Source organism: Salmo salar, chromosome 19 (assembly GCF_965601325.2).
Source record: "Salmo salar chromosome 19, fSalSal1, whole genome shotgun sequence".
Lineage (NCBI taxonomy): Eukaryota > Metazoa > Chordata > Actinopteri > Salmoniformes > Salmonidae > Salmo > Salmo salar.
Window position 1 is genome coordinate 50,731,808 of NC_138309.1, and position 18,358 is coordinate 50,750,165.

An 18,358-nucleotide genomic window follows, 5' to 3' on the forward strand; every position below is an offset into this window, starting at 1 on the left:
TTAGAAGGGAGTCTCAGGGACATTGAGAATCTGAGCTGAGAGCCCATTGTGCCAGTTCTTCAGCTTGCGAAAGCAAGGTCCTTTCACCTCCGACTCAAACTTGTCCCTGAGAGAAAGAGAGAGAGACAAGAGGGTCAATGTTTTAGGGTTAGGTTTAGTGTTAGGGTTAAGATTAGGTTTCCGGGTCAAGGTTAGGGGTACAGGTTATGTTTAGGGTTAGGGAAAATAGGATTTTGAATGGGGAATGAATTGTGTGTCCCCACAAGACTGTGTGTGTGTGTGTGTGTGTGTGTGTGTGTGTGTGTGCGCCTCACCTTGATCTCTGCAGGGCCTCCTCATCTGGGGACAGAGAAGGGGGAGAAAATAAGGGGCGGAGGGGAAGAAGAGAAAGGGAGGGAAAAGAGGGAGAAGAGAGGTGAGGATGCATAAAACATGAAGAAAAGAAATCTATGCATGAAGTCGTCAGAGGTACAGACGACAGGGGGATGAAGAGAGAAGGAGAGAGAGTTGAGTAGAGGAGTACTGACTGTATTCTGTGCCGGTGAGGTGGGCCAGGATCCTGAAGCTCTTGGACTGCAGATTGGCAGCCTGTCTGGCCCACTCGGCCATCTCCTCGTCTCTGTCGTGTTGCTGGATCACAGCCTGCTAGACTGGAGATTCGCACTGTCAACCACCGGGTCCTTCACAGGCAGGGAACCGCTGCAGGCAGGATACATGATGTCAGTAACTAGTCCATTACTGTAAACCCCCAAGGCATTTTCAACTCAAATACTTATAGTAAGTTGAACTCAAAGTCAATGAAAAGTAATTATTACTTAAAATGTTTATGTGGTACTGATTCAAAACTGAGAAATCCCCAACTACATTTTTTAAAAGTTATGATAACAAATTCACTTTTTCCCAGCATGCTCTACTGTACATTGAATAATCTTATGCTACACAAAGATAAATAACATACATTTTTCTAAACTAATACAATCATTTAGTTTTTTGCACCCGTTACTGAAATGGTTGATCCACTTTAAATGGCTTAGGTAGTCTCCACATGTTTATCCAAACTCTGCCAGTCATTATGAATGCAGGTTGCAGGGTGAATGAAAATGTAAACTGTTGGATATTCTAAATATGTCTGGATTCCAATAAAAATGTTGAGGAAACCTCTTGCACTTAATGTATCTGAGTACAGTTCCTTAAGTGATCTTGTTGTCATTACTCAAACCGATAGTCACTGTCTCACGATCGTCGTAATGGATGGACCAAGGCGCAGCGGGTATGTGAAATCTCATTTTTTTATTAAACACGAAACAAAACAAGAAACCGATGAACGAACGACAGTCTTGTAGGCTCACACAGCAATACAAAGAACAATCTCCCACAATCCCCAAAACAAACAAACTCCTAATTATAGGACATTCAATCAGAGGCAACGATAACCAGCTGCCTCCAATTGAAGGCCCCAATCCCAATAACTAAACATAGAAATAAACATCCTAGAAAAAGACATAGAACTGTACAACATAGAACTAAACCAAAAACCCCGGAAACATAAATAAAACACCCCTCTACATAAACACACACTCAAAACCATATAAAACAAATACCCCCTGCCACATCCTGACCAAACTATAATAACAAATAACCCCTTTACTGGTCAGGACGTGACACACTGTGAGCCTGTAGGGACAATTACAACAATATTGAGGGGATGGTCGGGGGACCAGAACATAATTACAAATAATTTGTAGACTGAAACTTGACTGCAAGAATCCCAAATAGATCAAATATTTGACTAAAACATAATTTCAAACCTTGCGTACATTTGTATACAATCACATGTACAGTATATATTATGTGTGGGAATACTTGGGAACAGATCATTAAAATCACTTGGAGCTGATTTCTGGTGTTTTTACAGTCTTTTATGTCCAAAAATGAATTTTTTTTATTTTATTTTTGCTAGGGCCAAAGGGGAGTTGGGGAACCCTGCTCTAGGGGGTCCAGATTTGAGTTGATTCAGCGTTCATTTTTTTGTAACGCCCCAGTAAGCCACAGGTGGACTCCAATCAAGTTGTAGAAACAGCTCAGGGATGATCAAAGGAAACATGATTCACCTGAGCTCAATTTCGAGTCTCATAGCAAAGAGTCTGAATACTTATGTACAGAAATAAGCTATTTCTGTATTTTATTTTTAAAACATTTGCAAAAATGTCTAAAGACCTGTTTTTGCTGTGTCATAATGGGGTATTGTGTGTAGATTGATGAGGAAAAAACATGATTTAATACATTTTTGAATAAGGCTGTAACGTAACAAAACGTGGAAAAAGTCAAGGGGTCTGAATACATTACGAATGCACTGTAGAAACTTTTCAATGGTACTTTAGGAAAGGGTTCTTTATAGTGCCATACAAGTTCCATTTAAAATCTTATTAGCATGGTTCTTTATAGAACCTTAAAAAAAAGGTTTTATATATCATCAAAAAGGGTTCTGCACAAGCCAAAGAACCCTTATTTGGCACTAGTACGCATAGATAGTTACGGGGTTTTTACGCTTTTGTTCCATCCCTGCTCTAATACACCTGATTCTATCAAGTTCTTGATGGGCAACTGATTAGCTGGATCAGGCTTGTTAGAGTAGGTCTCTCCGGGAGGATGGTTGGCTGGGTTAGAGTTAGGAGCCTCATCTAGTGTTTGGGGGGTTAGAACAGGAGGGGGAGACCAGTGATACTCAGAACATTCCCTTTTATGTCATCAGACCAGAGTTATCCCCTGAAACACCTTAGTTAACCCCTGAAACACCTTAGTTAACCCCTGAAAACTTGCTGAAACACCATAGTTAACCCCTGAAAACACGCTGAAACACCTAAGTTAACCCCTGAAAACTTGCTGAAACACCAGAGTTAACCCCTGAAAACTTAATGGAACACCATAGTTAACCCCTGAAAACTTGCTGAAACACCTAAATTAACCCCTGAAAACATGCTGGAACACCTTAGTTAACCCCTGAAAACTTGCTGAAACACCAGAGTTAACCCCTGAAAACTTAATGGAACACCTTAGTTAACCCCTGAAAACTTGCTGAAACACCTAAATTAACCCCTGAAAACATGCTGGAACACCTTAGTTAATCCCTGAAAACTTGCTGAAACACCATAGATAACCCCTGAAAACGTGCTGAAACACCATAGTTAACCCCTGAAAATATGCTGAAACACCATAGTTAACCCCTGAAAACATAATGGAACACCTTAGTTAACCCCTGAAAACTTGCTGAAACACCATAGATAACCCCTGAAAACATACTGAAACACCATAGCTAACCCCTGAAAACATGCTGAAACACCATAGTTAACCCCTGAAAACTTGCTGAAACACCTTAGTTAACCCCTGAAAACTTGCTGAAACACCTTAGTTAACCCCTGAAAACTTGCTGAAACACCTTAGTTAACCCCTGAAAACTTGCTGAAACACCATAGTTAACCTCTGAAAGAATGCTGAAACACCATAGTTAACCTCTGAAAGAATGCTGAAATACCATAGTTAACCCCTGAAAACATGCTGAAACACCTTAGTTAACCCCTGAAACACTTTAGTTAACCCCTGAAGACATGCTGAAACACCATAGTTAACCCCTGAAAACATCCTGAAACACCTTAGTTAACCCCTGAAACACCTTAGTTAACCCCTGAAACACCTTAGTTAACCCCTGAAGACATGCTGAAACACCTTAGTTAACCCTTGAAACACCATAGTTCACCTCTGGATGCAAGAAACTGGATGCAAACTACAAACACACGGAAATGGGGCAGCCATATGAAAAACACCAGATCCATATGATATATGCAAATGTCAATATATCATATGAGACAGATGTGATACTGTTCATTACATGAGCCTGATATTACTGTATTACATGAGCCTGATATTACTGTATTACATGAGCCTGATATTACTGTATTACATGAGCCTGATATTACTTCATTACATGAGCCTGATATTACTGTATTACATGAGCCTGATATTACTGTATTACATTAGCCTGATATTACTGTATTACAGTAAGATAATAAATGACACATATCATATAGAGGAGAGTAGTAGGGTGTAAAAGTAAACGGGGGGAGCCAGCAGGTACATCCTCACTGAGGTCACCTGATCAGAGGGGGGCGGGGTGCGGGGGTGGGTGACACAACACAGGGTGGTTGATTGGTTGGTTGGTTGTGGATGAAGTGATGGAAGGAAATAAAGAAATAAAGAAATAAAGAAATATGGATGACAAGTGTGAGTGGAGAAATACAGCATGACTCTTAATACAAAATGTATTCTCTGCATTGTGTCTACGCTCCTGTGCCTGTGTGTGTGTGTTCATGTGTGTGCGTGTTTGCATGTGTCTGTGCGTGCAATGTGTGTATGTGTTCCTACCCGTCATGGCCCTTAGACTGTGACTGTCCGGCAATAGCATCCATGATGGCGTCCTGAGAGTACATGGATATGGGGGTGTTGTACTGAGCGTGGACGATAGTGGCCTTACCTCCCGGGCCGCGCACCTCGATGGGTTTATTGGTGGACAGAGCCGAGTCCTTCAGAGCTATGGGGTTAAAGTTGGGCAAATACTCCTGACTGGAGGGGGATAGGGTCGGGGTACAGGGTCAAGGGTCAGGGATAAAGGGTAATTTTGGGAGGGTTTGTAGGGTTTCGTGGGATTAAGGGGACAGGCGGCAATACGGATCCATATTTGGGTTCACAGGTTGAAGGGGAATCAGACAGCCAGAGAGATATAAAGAGAGGAGAGGGAAAAGAAAGAGATAAAAAGAGAGGAGGATGGTGAGAGGTACTGCAGGAGTAGGAGAGAGACAGAGAGGTAGAGATAGAGAGACAGAGAGTCAGAGACAGGGAGGCTGAGACAGAGAGGCAGAGACAGAGAAGCAGAGAAGCTGAGACAGAGAGGCAGAGACAGAAAGGCTGAGACAGAGAGGCAGAGACAGAGACATAACTTAAATGTACACTCTGAACAGCACTACAGGGTTGAACCACATTATGATAATCACTAGCACTGATTATATAGTACCTGTCTGTCTCTTTAGTACACTGATTATATAGTACCTGTCTGTCTCTCTAGTACACTTATTATATAGTACCTGTCTGTCTCTCTAGTACACTGATTATATTGTACCTATCTGTCTCTCTAGTACACTGATTATATAGTACCTGTCTGTCTCTCTAGTACACTGATTATGTAGTACCTGTCTGTCTCTCTAGTACACTGGCACTGATGATATAGTACCTGACTGTCTGTCTGTCTCATGTACCCTATGACTGATTACATTGTACTTAGTCTCTCTATCTCTAAACAGATAGAGGTGACAAGGCTCATACAACTGGAATTACTTTGTGTTAATTATACATTGCCTCTAATGTCAGCTGAGGACTAAGACATTGAGCATGAGCCTTGACGTCAGGGAAATACACACACCAACACACTGATCCAGAAACACAATATCTCTGATACATTCTACAGACAAGCAATGGAAACTAAACCAATCAAAGCTAGCTAATAGTAAATAGGATGTAAAAGACACCACCACCACTACATGCACACTGCAAACATGCACACTGCAAACATGCACACTGCAAACACGCACACTGCAAACACGCTCACTGCAAACATGCACACTGCAAACACGCACACTGCAAACACGCACACTGCAAACACGCACACTGCAAACACGCACACTGCAAACACGCACACTGCAAACACGCACGCTGCAAACACGCACGCTGCAAACATGCACGCTGCAAACATGCACACTGCAAACACGCACACTGCAAACATGCACACTGCAAACATGCACACTGCAAACATGCACACTGCAAACACGCACACTGCAAACACGCACACTGCAAACACGCACGCTGCAAACACGCACACTGCAAACACGCACACTGCAAACATGCACACTGCAAACATGCACACTGCAAACACGCACACTGCAAACATGCACACTGCAAACACGCACACTGCAAACATGCACACTGCAAACACGCACACTGCAAACATGCACACTGCAAACACGCACAATGCAAACATGCACACTGCAAACATGCACACTGCAAACATGCACACTGCAAACACGGACACTGCAAACACGCACACTGCAAACACGCACACTGCAAACGCGCACACTGCAAACGCGCACACTGCAAACGCGCACACTGCAAACGCGCACACTGCAAACGCGCACACTGCAAACACGCACACTGCAAACGCGCACACTGCAAACACGCACACTGCAAACACGCACACTGCAAACACGCACACTGCAAACACGCACACTGCAAACATGCACACTGTACATTCCTAGGTAGTAGTGATGCCTTATTAACGTTCATACTGTATACTACTAATGCACGTACATGCACACGTCAACAAACATACAGAATGAGTACCCACATATAAACACACATATTCCAGCATACATGTACTGGCCATAAATGCATTTATGCATACCTATGAACACACTAACACATATACATGTATGGTATATCCTGATGAAAATGACACAATGCAGTATTTTGATTCTTTTTTTAGAACATTTCATTACAGCGTTGATAAGTGTTATTACAATTGGACTTCATCAACACTAGACGTAATCTCAGTATCTACAGTATTATTATCGCAGTACATTATACTGGGTAACAACTTTCCTTTATAAAGGGTTTGTAACATGTTTATAAGTTGTATTTAGACTGTTCATCATTAGTATATAAGCAGTTTACTTGTTATTTATAAATTATAATGAATAAATAATGAATAGTCTATAAACTTATAGAAACCCTTCATGAAATATAGGGTTAGGGTTAATGATGTTACGTTTGATGCGTATGCATCGAAATCGCTAAGCAGTGTACATCGAAGCAGTGTGCCGATACGTGTATCACTTTATCAGAAGCACGTGATCAATGACGATAGTTCTAGGAGTCGTTCTGTGTGTTATAATAGCAGTTTATATATATATATATATATATATATAGTTGTGTGTGATCACTGTGATATTTCCCTGGATTCCCTGCGACCCAGCAGACTGACTGACAGGAGCAGGAGCTCCACAATCACACACACACACACACACACACACACACACACACACACACACACACACACACACACACACACACCACACACACACACACACACACACACACACACACACACACACACACGCACAAGCGCACGTACACACACTCAGACAGAAGAAGAATACTTTGTTGTCCGTTTTCTTGGAGAGAACGGAAACTGGTGTTTTTACTCTTAGCTCAAGCCCCCGAGGCACACACACTACCCAAATAGTTGGAGCAGTTTAGGGGTTATGTGCTGAATACAGATATGGATCTATCCCTGGACACTGTGTGTGTGTGTGTGTGTGTGTGTGTGTGTGTGTGTGTGTGTGTGTGTGTGTGTGTGTGTGTGTGTGTGTGTGTGTGTGTGTGTGTGTGTGTGTGTGTGTGTGTGTGTGTGTGTGTGTGATACTGCATGAGAGCGGGGTTGTGATCGACTTCAACCAGAGTGGAACATTCCAGCATGGCGAGGAGCAGCTGTTCTGGTATTTGTTTGTGTCAGCTTACAAAAAGAGGGTCACCTGTACCGAACTAGGGATATATGGTCAGGCTTACCAACACGTTACCGGACACATTTAACGTATGCCAATCAGTACAACCTTTTAACTTCACCCCCCGGCCCAGCTTAGTTTAGCGAAGAACTGATGAGGTGAGAGGACGTTCCCTCAAAGGCCATCAGCACCCAAGAGCTAAATCACCCGTTGTCAGCGGAATGACTGTAGTCGTCATGTACACACGAACAGTGTGACCCTGTGGTGCTGTGTTACCTGGAGACAGTCTAGGTGTGTGTCCGAGCGTGCACGTTACCACTCCGGGTGGCGACCACGAATGTGAGCCAGCGTAATGTGTTCCGGGATAATCACGGAATGTTCTGAGGGGTGTGTGCTCGTTAACCCCTCCCCCCCAAGTTGTCCCAGACTGGAGATAACCAGGGGAGGGGATGGGGACAGGAACAGAGTGACGAGCAAAATAAAACATGGGGGTAGTACAACAAGGCCTTAGTTTCAGGTGTTTCCAGTGGTTGGGAGAGGAGGAAGTGTTTTTTCCCAGTTAGTTTGGCAGTTTTGTTATGGGAGGTGTTGGTTGGGAACTAGTGCACTATACGGGGAACAGGGTTCCATTTCCTATACGCCCCCAGGCTACCTACCCCAGGAATGACACTCCTCTGCTTGCCCCCTCTCTACCCAATCTGGCAGCCCCAGCCTCCTCTCCTGCCACCTTCCCTTGCAGCAGGGCCATCTCTCTGAGTGTGTGCAGAGTACAGGCCAATGGAGGAGTTATATTGCTCCTTCTGGCTCAGGGGAGACACTGCAGTGGCACGGGGAGAGGATGTACAGGGCCCGGAGGGCAGCTCAATAGGCTTTAGGAGGTTAGAATCCCAGGTCTCTTCACCTCCAGCTTTTCTTCTTCTTCTTCTTCTTCTTCTTTTTCTGACATCATCACCCTCCAAGAGAAATATGGTGAATCCCAAACTGCCCACTAGCCCCTACCAACTCCCTCGGGAGGGTGACTTCCAGAGAGTGGTGAAGGGATCAATAAACCCATCAACTTTGGGACATACTAGTGACTTGAATAATGCAATTCATGTTTCACTTTTAAAAAGGAATAAAACAGCATGAAATTCAAATGAACAAATCCCCCTGTCGTTTTACAAGATATACACCTCAGTAACAATTTAATATTTCATTTGCGAGGTATTTCATCTGTTACATGTGTCAAGTCTCAAAATCTGACATAAACAAATGCATGTGGCGTATAATTGTGGCATATAACTCTCCATTCTTTTGTATCAAACTGTGCAAACTTCAAACATATCGCGGCGCGTTTCGGGATAGCACTTCGCTCTGAAGCCTGCAGTCTTGCCCGAAGTGGCTATTGGAGGGTCTAATTAATGGAGGGCCAAGGGGTGAAGGGAAGGGAGTGATTTTGGGACGCACAGGTAGTGAGGGGCTAAGAGAAATAAAGAGTGATGGATGGGTTAACAATGAGGGAAACGATAGATCGATAGATAGATAGATAGATAGATAGATAGATAGATAGATAGATAGATAGATAGATAGATAGATAGATAGATAGATAGATAGATATAGAACTAGATAGATATAGAGATAGATAGATAGATAGATATAGAAATAGATAGATATAGAGATAGATAGAAATAGATAGATAGATATAGAAATAGATAGATAGGTTGATATAGAAATAGATAGATAGAGATAGATAGATATAGACATAGATATAGATATAGAAATAGAAAGATAGATAGATAGATAGATAGATAGATAGATAGATAGATAGATAGATAGATAGATAGATAGATAGATAGATAGATAGATAGATAGATAGATAGATAGATAGATAGATAGATAGATAGATAGATAGATAGATAGATTGATAGATAGGGGAGATGTATCCTCTTCACTATCTGGCCAGAGCATGATCCTTTGATAGTTCCAGTCGCATTGGCGAAAATCTGATATCAACTTTGGGGGGGACAATTACATGACATTTTCTTAAGAGCAATTCCTGAGGGGGACACCAAAAGTAGTGCTGTAACACATAGCCTACATTGTAATATGGTAAATGTATATTGAGGAACCAAAGAAATAAGGTGTTTGCCGTACTCCTAACTACCGGTACCCAAAACTACACAACTACTCACAACAGCAATACCATTGCCTTTAACAAATCTTAGTTCAGTCACCAGTTTAAGTTGAGAGTGGGGGTATCCATGGCATTCACATCAATCATCTCCAATCCAAAGTTAAATCTAGAATTGGCTTCCTATTTCGCAACAAAGCATCCTTCACTCATGCTGCCAAACTTACCCTCGTAAAACTGACCATCCTACCAATCCTCGACTTCGGCGATGTCATTTACAAAATAGCCTCCAATACCCTACTCAACAAGCTGGATGCAGTCTATCACAGTGCCATCCGTTTTGTCACCTAAGCCCCATATACTACCCACCACTGCGACCTGTACGCTCTCGTTGGCTGGCCTTCGCTTCATAATCGTCGCCAAATACATTGGCTCCAGGTCATCTACAAGACCCTGCTAGGTAAAGTCCCCCCTTATCTCCGCTCTCTGGTCACCATAGCAGCACCCACCTGTAGCACGCGCTCCAGCAGGTATATCTCTCTGGTCACCCCTAAAGCCAACTCCTCCTTTGGTCGTCTCTCCTTCCAGTTCTCTGCTGCCAATGACTGGAACGAACTACAAAAATCTCTGAAACTGGAAACACTTATCTCCCTCACTAGCTTTAAGCACCAGCTATCAGAGCAGCTCCCAGATCACTGCACCTGTACATAGCCCATCTATAATTTAGCCCAAACTACTACCTCTTCCCCTACTTTATTTATTTATTTTATTTATTTTGCTCCTTTGCACCATATTATTTATATTTTAACTTTGAACTTTCTTCAAATAACAAATCTACCATTCCAGTATTTTACTTGCTATACTTTATTTACTCTGCCACCATGGCCTTTTTTGCCTTTACCTCCCTTATCTCACATCATTTGCTCACATTGTATATAGTCTTATTTTTTTCTACTGTATCATTGATTGTATGTTGTTATACTCCATGTGTAACTCTGTGTTTTTGTATGTTGTCGAACTGCTTTGCTTTATCTTGGCCAGGTCGCAATTGTAAATGAGAACTTGTTCTCAACTTGCCTACCTGGTTAAATAAAGGTGAAATAAATAAATAAAATAAATTTTCCAATTATGTTCCTATTTTACAAGTAAAAAAAAATGAGAACCTTTCATAATGTTGCCAAACAAAGACTCAACAAACTTACCTGAGACTCCGTCTCTGCCAGTCTGTCCCTGCATATCTGTCCCCAACTCTGTCTGTGTGCCATCTGTTGCCTGCTCTGCCTAATGACATCATTGTGAAACATTTCCATTAGAATTTCATTTATTTCTTATGAACATTTAATCAACTAGTCTTTGAGATATTAGGCTAATAGGGTTCTTACTTTGCGTTTTGGTGTACTGAAAAATACTCTGATGTCCGTCTTTTATTTTTCTGCCATTTTTCTACCTGGCTGGCTGGCTACACACACACAGTGTGTAGGTTATTTACAGTAGGAGATGGGCTTCTATCATCTTATCTTTTATCATTCTATTTGGGCTTCGATCTAAAAGGTAGCTAGCAAATGTGAAACGGATTAAAATGACAAGAGTTGACAGCTGTATGAGTTCACCATTTACACAACATATGCTGCAACCTTTTGTAATTTTAATAGTTTGTTTCATATTGGCTGGCTTCCAACAATAGCTGAATTTGCAAAGCAAGCGAGCACCAATTCCGTTTCAGTGGTGTTTGCTATAATCTTTGCTACCCGGGTTAAATAAAATAAATAAATAAAAGTTCCCTTGCGACAATTTAGCTTTTGCAACGAGACCATTAAATATATTTAAGACAATGGTAGAAGAGAGTGTAGTTCTGTTCAGTTTGGACTTCAGTTTATCGCTAACCTTATCACAGGGACTTTGAAGCACTAACTTACATCATCTGCATGCTGATCTCGGAATAAATTGACGATAGCAAAAGATTCCATCTTTGACGAGGCCACATAAATGGAATAGGTACTAGCTAGCTTAATAGTTAATATTTGCGCGCTAGCTCTGCATATTCAGCTAGTGTGTGTGCGCGATTGACTGGATTAACCTCACGTCAGTTACGTTCATTGAGTGCCTTTCAGACAGTAGATACGACCTCTCTGTTACTTTGCCAGTGGATCAAACCATTGTGAGGCAAAGGGTGGGGGGGTCGCAATCTTTTAAAACTTAAAAACGCGCTATTAAGTGTCTATAATCAGTACAATTGCTTTCATTGCGTATTATTATTATTTAAATTACATAGTTATGTTTCAGTGATATATTGGGGGGGACAAATCATATTTTTCCCAGGATGGGGGGGTCGTGTCCCCCCCGTCCCCCCCGGGATTTCCGCCCCTGTCCAGTTGGTATGGGATAGAAAGTTGAGACCCCTCCTGTCTGTGGGGAAAACAACCTGTGGTTACGCCATTGGCTCACAGCAAAAAATGTATTGTTGTCTGCTTGTTTTAGTCAATTTACCAAACTACATTCAAGAAAAGTACAACATGTCTAAAGATTACTATTCAACATTGCCTGCTCTCTAGCATTATCACTACTTAGAAAAATGTAATATTGTAGGGCGTCCCTCATGGCCCTTTTCATGACGGCCACGTGAGTTACAAAAGAACTACACTAAACAAGTAAAATATCTTACCTGTGATGAAATGTTCTCCACAGACATAGCTATGTGTGGCCTACTTGGACAAGCGGGTCCCCACATTTCCACCTCTCCCACGAACTGCCTGAAGCCACAGACAGGGCTCTTCTCCGAGCCTCTATTGCCTTACGAACCGTAGGTGGAGATTTTTTTACCTGGCTACATTTACATTGAACAACAATGCAGCAGCTTTTCGGCGTGTTTTGTTATTTCTGTAAAATAAGACGATGTTGGCTCTTTTGGGTCAATTGGAAAGAATGTTTGTGTTCCACAATTTGTGGGCGTGTTCGAGGTGAATCACATGAATAAAGACTCAGAAGATCCTCTGCAACTCTGCTCTTTACTGTGGAAGCTGCTACAGCCGCACTAGGAACACTAGAGGGCGCCAACACACAGTCTTGATTCCCATCTTCTGTTCAAAGACATGCACACATGAGCAGACAGAAACTCACAAACTTTTGTGTGTGTTTACCTTTTGGTGAGGGATAACTGGCATGGGGGAGTCCATTCTGGGCATTGCCATGGGAACAGGGACGGGACGTTTCGACCTGGATTCAGAACCACAACAACACATTTTTTGCATGATGTAGTTGAGCATGTTATTTTCTAAGTATTTTAAGAGCAAGTGTACGTGTGTGTGCTTACTTCTGCATGGCGAGGGTCAGTTTATTGGAAGACATTTTAATCTTGTTCTGTGCCTCCAGGTGCGTCATTCCCTCTGTACTGAGAGAGAGAGAGAGAGATAAATGAGGCATATAAATATAAGAGAAACTGACATAGATACTTCTGCTCAAACTCTCTCTCACACACAGAGGAAAATAGCACAGCAAATTCGCTGTATTACAACTGCTTGGAATCCGATATAAAGGCGTTACAGAGGGTAGTGCGTACGGCCCAGTACATCACTGGGGCCAAGCTCCCTGTCATCCAGGACCTCTATACCAGGCGGTGTCAGAGGAAGGCTCAAAAATTTGTCAAAGACTCCAGCCACCTAAGAAACAGACTGTTCCAAGTCTGGAACCAGCAGGACCCTAAACAGCTTCTAGCCATGAGACTTCTAAACAAGACCGCTAAACAGCTAATCAAATGGCTGACCCACTAATTTTTCACATATGCTGCTGCTACTGTTTATTATCTACCCTGTTGCCTAGTCACTTTACCTCTACCTATATGTCCAGTACGTAGCTACCTCAATTACCCCTGCATATCGACTCAATACTGGTACTCCCTGTATGTACATATCCTTGTTATTTTTTACTCGTTATTTATTTTCGTTATTTTCTGTGGTATTCCTCTTGTCACTATTTCTATTTTTTATTGTATCTTTAAGTGCACTGTTGGAAAATAACCCGTAAGAAAGCATTTCACTGCTGGTCTAAATCTGTTGCTATGAAGCATGTGAAAAATATATCTTGATTTGAATAAATCCACACAGAGTGTTAAATCAATACCGAAAGTGTTGAGTTTGTGGATCCACATAGACACAGTAACAGTGTTTAATTAACACACTGCTTATTGTAAAACCTTATTCAAATATTTCCCAGTGTGCCTTTCGAGTGTATTGTGATGTTATCACCCATGACTGTTTGTTAGTGACTGTCATGGTTGTTGCAGTCATCCATTTTTTGGCTTATGGACTTCAGCAAGCAAGATCCTAAGTGAATATGTTATCATTAAAATAACATAATGCATAAGTACAGTGTCTTTAGAATACATTTCTTCATGTGTTACAAAGTGGGATTAAAGTGGATTTAACAGCAATTTTTTGTCCACGATCTACACAAAACACTCTGTAATATCAATGTGGAAGATTTTTTTTTTTTTATACATGAAAAATACAATATTAATATACACTACACGGCCAAAAGTATGTGGACACATGCTCGTTGAACATCTCATTCCAAAATCATGGGTATTAATATGGAGTTGGTCCCCCTTTGCTGCTATAACAGCCTCCACTCTTCTGGGAAGGCTTTCCATTAGATGTTGGAAAATTGCTGCGGGGACTTGCTTCCATTCAGCCACAACAGCATTAGTGAGGTCGGTTACTGATCTTGGGAGATTAGGCCTGGCTCGCAGTCAGCGTTCCAATTCATCCCAAAAGTGTTCGATGTGGTTGAGGTCAGGGCTCTATGCAGGCCAGTCAAATCAAATGTATTTATATAGCCCTTCTTACATCAGCTGATATATCAAAGTGCAGTACAGAAACCCAGCCTAAAACCCCAAACAGCATGCAATGCAGGTGTAGAAGCACGGTGGCTAGGAAAAACTCCCTAGAAAGGCCAAAACCAAGCTCACTAAAAGTGGCAGTAATAAAGCCTCTCTTGAAAAAGCCGGATCTTGATCCAGAAATTATAAAAAACTATCGGCCTATATCGAATCTTCCATTCCTCTCAAAAAAATTTGAAAAAGCTGTTGCACAGCAACTCACTGCCTTCCTGAAGACAAACAATGTATACGAAACGCTTCAGTCTGGTTTTAGACCCCATCATAGCACTGAGACTGCACTTGTGAAGGTGGTAAATGACCTTTTAATGACGTCAGACCGAGGCTCTGCATCTGTCCTCGTGCTCCTAGATCTTAGTGCCGCTTTTGATACCATCGATCACCACATTCTTTTGGAGAGATTGGAAACCCAAATTGGTCTACATGGACAAGTTCTGGCCTGGTTTAGATCTTATCTGTCGGAAAGATATCAGTTTGTCTCTGTGAATGGTTTGTCCGCTGACAAATCGATTGTAAATTTCGGTGTTCCTCAAGGTTCCGTTTTAGGACCACTATTGTTTTCACTATATATTTTACCTCTTGGGGATGTCATTTGAAAACATAATGTTAAATTTCACTGCTATGCGGACGACACACAGCTGTACATTTCAATGAAACATGGTGAAGCCCCAAAATTGCCCTCGCTAGAAGCCTGTGTTTCAGACATAAAGAAGTGGATGGCTGCAAACTTTCTACTTTTAAACTCGGACAAAACAGAGATGCTTGTTCTAGGTCCCAAGAAACAAAGAGATCTTCTGTTGAATCTGACAATTAATCTGGATGGTTGTACAGTCGTCTCAAATAAAACTGTGAAGGACCTCGGCGTTACTCTGGACCCTGATCTCTCTTTTGAAGAACATATCAAGACTGTTTCAAGGACAGCTTTTTTCCATCTACGTAACATTGCAAAAATAAGAAATTTTCTGTCCAAAAATGACGCAGAAAAATTAATCCATGCTTTTGTTACTTCTAGGCTGGACTACTGCAATGCTCTACTTTCCGGCTACCCGGAGAAAGCACTAAATAAACTTCAGTTAGTGCTAAATACAGCTGCTAGAATCCTGACTAGAACCAAAAAATTTGATCATATTACTCCAGTGCTGGCCTCCCTACACTGGCTTCCTGTTAAGGCAGGGCTGATTTCAAGGTTTTACTGCTAACCTACGAAGCATTACATGGGCTTGCTCCTACCTATCTTTCCGATTTGGTCCTGCCGTACATACCTACACGTACGCTACGGTCACAAGACGCAGGCCTCCTAATTGTCCCTAGAATTTCTAAGCAAACGGCTGGAGGTAGGGCTTTCTCCTATAGAGCTCCATTTTTATGGAATGGTCTGCCTACCAATGTGAGAGACGCAGACTCAGTCTCAACCTTTAAGTCTTTACTGAAGACTTATCTCTTCAGTAGGTCCTATGATTAAGTATAGTCTGGCCCAGGAGTGTGAAGGTGAACAGAAAGGCTGGAGCAACGAACCGCCCTTGCTGTCTCTGCCTTGCCGGTTCCCCTCTTTCCACTGGGATTCTCTGCCTCTAACCCTTTTACAGGGGCTGAGTCACTGGCCTACTGGTGTTCTTCCATGCCGTCCATGGGAGGGGTGCGTCACTTGAGTGGGTTGAGTCACTGACGTGGTCTTCCTGTCTGGGTTCCATAGCCGCAGGCAGAACAGTTGAAACTGGAGCAGCAGCAAGGCCAGGTGGAATGGGGACAGCTAGGAGTCATCACGCCAGGTAGTCCTGAGGCATGGTCCTAGGGCTCAGGTCCTCCGAGAGAGAAAGAAAGAGAGAAAGAGAGAATTAGAGAGAGCATACTTAAATTCACACAGGACACCGGATAAGACAGGAGAAATACTCCAGATATAACAGGCTGACCCTAGCCCCCCAACACATAAACTTCTGCAACATAAATACTGGAGGCTGACACAGGAGGGGTCAGGAGACACTCTGGCCCCATCCGATGATACCCCCGGACAGGGCCAAACAGGCAGGATATAACCCCACCCACTTTGCCAAAGCACAGCCACCACACCACTAGAGGGATATCTGTAAACCACCAACTTACTACCCTGAGACAAGGCTGAGTGTAACAGCTGTCGTAGAGAGGGGACCAAAGTGCAGTGTGTTGATTGCTCATGATGAATATTTATTATAACTCAAAACACTAAAGGAAAAATAACAAAGAGAAAAACGAAAGCGCACAGTTCTGTCAGGTACATAAACTAAACAGAAGACAACTACCCACAAACACAGGTGGAAAAAAACCCCTACTTAAGTATGATCTCCAAATAGAGACAACGAGGACCAGCTGCCTCTAATTGGAGATCATCCCAAAAAACAACAACATAGAAATAGAAAAACTAGAACCTAAACATAGATATTCAAAACATAGAAAAACACAAAACACCCCCTGTCACGCCCTGACCTACTCTACCATAGAAAATAACATCTTACTATGGTCAGGACGTGACACAGAGTATAGCCCACAAAGATCTCTGCCACGGCACAACCCAAGGGGGGGGGGGGGGGGGGGGCCAACCCAGACAGGAAGACCACGTCAGTGACTCAACCCACTCAAGTGACGCACCCCTCCTAGGGACGGCATGGAAGAGCACCAGTAAGCCAGTGACTCAGCCCCTGTAATGGGGTTAGAGGCAGAGAATCCCAGTGGAGAGAGGGGAACCGGCCAGGCAGAGACAGCAAGGGCAGTTCGTTGCTCCAGAGCCTTTCCGTTCACCTTCACACTCCTGTGCCAGACTACATTCAATCATACGACCTACTGAAGAGATGAGTCTTCAGTAAAGACTTAAAGGCTGAGACCGAGTCTGCGTCTCTCACATGGATAGGCAGACCATTCCATAAAAATTGAGCTCTATAGGAGAAAGCCCTGCCTCCAGCTGTTTGCTTAGAAATTCTAGGGACAATTAGGAGGCCTGCGTCTTGTAACTGTTGCGTCCGTGTAGGTATGTACGGAAGAATCTAATCGGTAAGATAGGTAGGAGCAAGCCCATGTAATGCTTTGTAGGTTAGCAGTAAAACCTTGAAATCAGCCCTTGCCTTAACAGGAAGCCAGTGTAGGGAGGCTAGCACTGGAGTAATATGATCACATTTTTTGGTTCTAGTCAGGATTCTAGCAGCCGTATTTAGCACTAACTGAAGTTTATTTAGTGCTTTATCCGGGTAGCCGGAAAGTAGAGCATTGCAGTAGTCTAACCTAGAAGTAACAAAAGCATGGATTGATTTTTCTGCATAATTGTTGGACAGAAAGTTTCAGATTTTTGCAATGTTACGTAGATGGAAAAAAGCTGTCCTTGAAAGAGTCTTGATATGTTTGTCAAAAGAGAGATCAGGGTCCAGAGTAACGCCGAGGTCCTTCACAGTTTTATTTGAGACGACTGTACAACCATCAAGATTAATTGTCAGATTCATCAGAAGATCTCTTTGTTTCTTGGGACCTAGAACAAGCATCTCTGTTTTGTCCGAGTTTATAAGTAGAAAGTTTGCAGCCATCCACTTCCTTATGTCTGAAACACAGGCTGCTAGTGAAGGCAATTTTGGGGCTTCACCATGTTTCATTGAAATGTACAGCTGTGTGCCATCCGCATAGCAGTGAAAGTTAGCATTATGTTTTCGAATGACATCCCCAAGAGGTAAAATATATAGTGAAAACAATAGTGGTCCTAAAACGGAACCTTGAGGAACACCGAAATTTACAGTT

The 18,358-nt window shown here is 42.5% G+C and overlaps 1 pseudogene; it reads right to left on the minus strand.

The window, feature by feature from the left end:
* On the minus strand, positions 1 to 13,585 carry LOC106578923 (LIM domain-binding protein 3-like; annotated as a pseudogene).
* Positions 13,586 to 18,358: the final 4,773 nt, after the last annotated feature.